Here is a 6,152-nt window from a genome sequence, read left to right on the forward strand (position 1 = left end):
AATGTATGCCTCCAACTTCATGTGTTCATTGTTGAAAAATAAAATGTCTTTCCTTGGAGTACCTTTCAAGTAACAAAAAAACTCTTTTCGCAACAACTAAATGTGTATCTGTAGGAGAATGCATAAATTGACTAATAACACTCATTGCATAGGAAATATCCAGTTTAATCAAGTAAAGATATAACAACTTCCCAAGCAGTCTCTGAAACACTCCCCTATCAAGAAAAATTTCACCATCAGTAGTAGAAAGCTTATGATTAGGATCTATAGGGGTAGAATCCGATTTAGCACCAAGTTTACCAATCTCTGCAAGGAGGTCAAGAATATACTTGCATTAAGAAATGAAGATAGCACCCTTAGATCTATCAATTTCAATTCCCAATAAATACCTAAGATATCCTAAATCATTGATCTCAAATTTAGAGTTAAAAATCCTTTTAGTTTACTCACCTCCTAGGTAGGGGTGCTTACAGTTCAATAACCGAACCGTGGGGCTTTTTTTGAAACCAAACCAGTACTACCAGTTTTTGGAAAACTGGTAACCGAAATTGAACTGAAGCCAGTCAGTTAACTAGTTGATCGGTTTGGTTAGACGATTTTTCGATTTTTAAATTTTTACAACATATATATATATATATATATATATATATATATATATATATATATAAATATATAATAAAAATTTATAAATATATATATAATATTATATTTTAAATAATAAATAATCTATCATATATTATAAATATATATCTATATATAATGCATATTTACTAATTTATAATATATAAAATATATTATATATAATATACATAAAAATATATATATAATATATAGAAATATACGTATATTGGTTGGTTCGGTTAACCGTCGATTTTCCATATTGGTTAACCAAAATCGAACTAGTACCATCAGTTTTTTAAAAACACCAATTTTTCAATTCAATTTTGGTCATTTTTTTGTTGGTTCGATTTTTTGGTTTTTTTTGCTCAGCCCTACTCCTGGGTGTCATCACCCATGACCATAATGTCACCAACATAAACAATCAAAAAAGTTACCAAAGAATTACTTCTTTTCAGAAACAAAGTATAGTCAGATTGAGTTTGTGTCTAACCAAAGGAGATGAGCAACCCTGAATCTCTCAAACCAAACCCGATGAGATTGTTTGAAACCATAAATGGATTTTTGCAGTTTACAAACCTTCCATTGCATTTCCTTTTCATACACCCCTGGAGGCAAAGACATATAGACCTCTTCATGTAGATCTCCATTAAAAAATGCATTTTTAACATCAAACTAGTGGAGACAGGAGAGGCCAATCAAAAGTAGCAGCTAGAGACAACAAAACCCGAACTGAGGTCATCTTGGTCATAGGAGCAAAAGTCTCAAGATAATCAATACCATACATCTGATTGTAGCCTTTAGCAACCAATCGGGCCTTAAACCTCTCAATAGTGCCATCGAAATTATATTTAATGGTGAATACCCATTTACAACCTATTGATTCATTCCCTTCAGGCAAATCCACAATATCCCAGGTATGGTTCTTATGCAAAGCATGCAATTCAGTCATCGTAGCATCCCTCCATTTAGGTTTAGATAGGGCTTCTAGTATAGACCTGGGAATCACATGGAAAGAGACAGAGGAAGTAGGTGGGTAAGAGGAAGGTTGACCTATTAGTCTGTTACCTCAATAATTATGAGAGGTGCAAGAGGCTCTACTATAAGAGTGGAAACAAGTTGCCCATGCCTAAATCTGTGTCTTTGGTAACATCTTTGGAGAACATGATGTGAGGGAAATATAGGAGGATGAGGTGGAGGAGGGGGAGCATGAACACCTGAGGTAAACATAGTGGGAGGAGAGGCAATAGAGGACTCAAAAGGAGCTAGAAGCTGATAGCTAGAGACATAGCAAAAAGTTCTTTAAATTGCTCCTCCTCAGGAGAAATACTAAAGAAAGGAATAGACTCAGAAAATGTGGCATCCTGAGAGGCAAAGCGGGAGCCATGAACCGGATCAAAATAACAATATCCCTTTGTGCAGAGGCATATCCTAAAAAAATACACTTAATGTGCCTTAGGTTCAAATTTGTGTCATTGATGATTATGAACATGTACATAGCAAGTATACCCAAAAACTCAGAGATGAAGAGAAAAGAGATTCTCATCCGAAAAGAAAAGGCTAAATGGGGTTTTGAAACCCAAAACCTGGAAAAGCATATGATTAATCAAAAAGATAGCAATAAGGACAGCATCTCCCCAAAATTTAATAGGAACTTGAGATGCAAAAAGGAGGCATCTAGCAACCTCAACCACATGGCGGTTCTTCCTTTCTACCACTTCATTCTGCTATGAAGTGTTGGAACAAAAACTCTGATGAATAACCCCAGAAGTCTCAAAGTATGATGAAAGGTTCTTCTCAAAATATTCCTTAGCATTATCATAACAGAATATTTTGATCCGAGTGTTAAGCTATGCAAGGATAAGTTCATAAAATTTTTGCACAATAGTCAGTACTTCATCTTGAGATCTCATGAGATAAATCCAAGTGTAACAAGAATAATCATCAATAAAAATGATAAAGTACTTGTAACACCCCATAATGGGCAAATGGTATGGCTCTCACACATCAAATTGCACAATATGAAAAGGAGGAATAGATCTTTTATTGCTTAATAAGAATATCAACAATGCTTTGCAAGTTTACAAGCTCACAATGAAGATTCGATAAAGACACTCACTTAAACATATCGGGAAACAAATGACTCAAAGCAGAAAAAGGAAAATGACCAAATTAGAAATGACATAACATGACTCTATCAATAGACTTTGACAAAATAGACTCCAAAGTTACTCCATGAGGTGGTCCAAGACTCCTATCAGGTGTGTCCAGTAAGTATATTCAATTTGCCTCATGGCCACTCCCAATCGTCTTCTAAGATTTCAGGTCCTGAAAAACACAATGGGTAGGAAAAAATATTATGCTACAGTTCATGGATTTAGTCAAGTTGCTAACAGATAAAAGATTGGTATTAAGTTTGGGGACATAAAGGACAAAGGATAAAATAAGGGTGTCAGAGATCTTGATATCCCCCTTGCTAGATATGGGAGCAATAGATATCTTCTCTTTACTAGAGATGAAATAATATAAACAAAAAATGTTATACAACCTGATGCACCATAATCAATAATCCAAGGGATTTTATGATTACCTGAAATAGAAGCATGATTTGTAAAAGCGCGAATACCTGAGTGAGCAAATGCAAATGATGATATGTTGCCTAAAGAGTGGGATGTTAAGATAATGTTTCCAAGTGATTCAATCATCTTCCATAGTTTTGAAACTCTACCTTCACTATTGTCAACTGCCCCATGGCTGATTTTCTTCATTCTCCTTATTCCCTCCTCCAAGCACTATCTAACCATTCTTCTTAAAATTGTTGTTATTGTTGTTATTTCTAAACCTATCTAGGAGAATATCTATATGAAGCTTCCAGCAAGTGTCCTTACTATGCCTCGATGTCTTGCAGTATTTGCATATCACCTGTTTCTTCTCAATCAAACCCTCTGACTTTATTCTAACATGTGCAAAGTGTTCTGTAGGTGGACTTTGTAACTGAACATGTCGCTTACTCTCTTCACTGCTTACCATAGCATATGCTTGGGCAAGAGTGACATTATCCCTAGCCCTAGTAATGTCAAACTTAGGGTTGAGTCCTATAAGAAACTCAAACACCTTATTTCGTTCGACAAGTTTCCTAAAAGTCCTTGCATCCTTAATACTCTCCCATACAAATATCTTCATAACATCAATTTCTTGCCATAATGAATTCAGCATAGAGTAGTAGATTGCTATACTCTTCTCCCCCTATCATAGATTTTTCAAATCACTCTTCAGCTAATAGGCTCTTGCCACATTCAACTTCTGTGAATAGGTTTCAGTAACACTGCCCCAGATCTCCTTAACTGAAAACATCCAAAGATAATGCTAATTTATACGGGGTTGCATAGAGTTGACCAACCATTCGATTACTATGTAGTTCTCCTACATCCATTTCTCATATGTAGGGTCTATCTCTGCAGGTTTCACCTTATTGCCTATGAGATACCCTAATTTACCTCTACTACAAACATAAATCCTAATAGATTGTGCCCAAGCTAGGTAATTGATTCCATCTAACTTAGTTGTGGTCACTTTAATAAAAAAGAAATCTACCAGTCCAAGCCCGGATACTAGCATCTACTTGGACTCACTTCCAGATTGCTCAATTGGTCAAACGAAAATCAAAAATCTAGACTTTCAAACTTTATAAACTTAACTATGGTCAAAACAGTACTCAGATACTTGACAACTAGGGTTTCACTACACTCAGCTATCGGGGAGGGAGAGAGAAGAGTCAATCACTCCTACCAGAGCTTCCCAACCCCCTTCAAGTCTTAACTACATACTTCTAGGAGTCAAAATACACCTCCCAAGCACTGAGCGCCACACCAAAAGCTTCTCCTTGACCTGTAACTTCAAACCTCTCTAGTCAGCTAGGGTTTTGGGCAGAAAAAAATACAACATCACTTCTTGGTAGTTTTCAGCTAGACTTCAACTCTCCAAACCTTCTACCAACTAGGCAAAAAATCCTTTGATCTATAGGGAACTTATCTCTCCATACATTCTCCTAATTGAATGGTGTGTGGAAAAAGAGAAAAGAAAAAAGAAAAAAAAAAAAAAAGGGAAAAACCTGCTCTGATACCAAGAAATAAATCAGTCCTCTAAAACTAATATAAACTTGATTAAAAAATAGAGAAGAAAGTGGAAGAAAGGTAGAAGACAGCAGAACATAAGAAGAAGATGAAGAAAAGAAGAGGAAGAAGAAGAAGAGTTTGATAATCTCCTCTCTCCCCTCACTAATCCTTGTTAATCTTCATTTGCTAAGTTAATTACAAGTATGCCCTTAAGTGGGTGGCTAGCTAAGCAAGAACTTAATATAAACTTATAAAAAGAAGTAATAGACCCATAAAGGCATGCCCATTAACAAACAAAATAAACAACACACTACATAAATAAAAGAATAGATACTAGGGACCATTCGGCCCAGTCTCTCTACACAACATAGACTTAAAATCAGTATCGAATGCATTTCACCAGCTATACCATGATTCATGACTGGCATGCTTTTATAAGAAATACTCCAGATGGTATATACAAGTCTCATCTTCTTTCCAAGTAAGATAACAAGCTGAAAGTAAGAAAACAAGCTGATTCAAGCCTCTCCACCAAGCCCACTCAATCATAATAGGAGTAATAAGTTCTCTGAAGCTGTGTTATCTTGGAGTCTTGGTAAAAGACTAACTCAAGTGTTATTATTAGAGGCGTTGGTTAGTTTCTGTTGTTGCTGTTGTCATCTTCTATTGGACGTTTGGATTTTGTATTTCTTTTCTTTATTAGTGAGTTTCTTTGTTTTCTACCAAAAAAAAAGTACTGACTGAATTGTAATGAGAATAACGTCCACTACCCAGACATGAGAACAGGATGGGTTATTTAGCAAGCCCAGCAAACTACCTGGTTAAGCCTAGTTTGGGCTCAACTCAATGAACTAAATTCCAACCATCATATTGTCTGAATCAGTGATTATATTAATATCAATTTATTTCCACCACAAATAGAAACTGAAATGGAAAAATAATGAGATAATTACTTTGAGTTAGTAATTCGAGTTCCCCTGTTGATTATAAGCCGATCAAAGCTAGTTTAACTGAGGGATGGGGACTGACAGTTAGTAGTAGAGATAAAGAACGCATTAAGCAATTAAGCATGCTCACATTTCTGCATAATTCTAGAGAATTTGATAATCTCATTCTTTTAATTATCCATACACAAAGGGAACTGCATAAAAGAAAAGGCACACTGATAAAATAAAAAATAATAATAAATCCCTAAATATTGCATATAAGACAGATCCCCAGAGGATAGAGACAGGATGCAGTTTCCTACCAAGAAATCACTGAAGACAAATAATGAGTACATGGACCACTTTATTAACTCATTCTAGTTCTCCTCTGTGAAACATTTTTCCCCCTCAAGGAAGAATTCGAGTTGATTGATTTCGAAAAAATTCCCTTGTAAATTAGACGTGACGACTGATTAGGATTAACATGGAACGG

The sequence above is a fragment of the Nelumbo lutea genome, chromosome 4 (genome assembly GCF_056320005.1).
Source record: "Nelumbo lutea isolate HS-2025 chromosome 4, American lotus-T2T, whole genome shotgun sequence".
NCBI lineage: Eukaryota > Viridiplantae > Streptophyta > Magnoliopsida > Proteales > Nelumbonaceae > Nelumbo > Nelumbo lutea.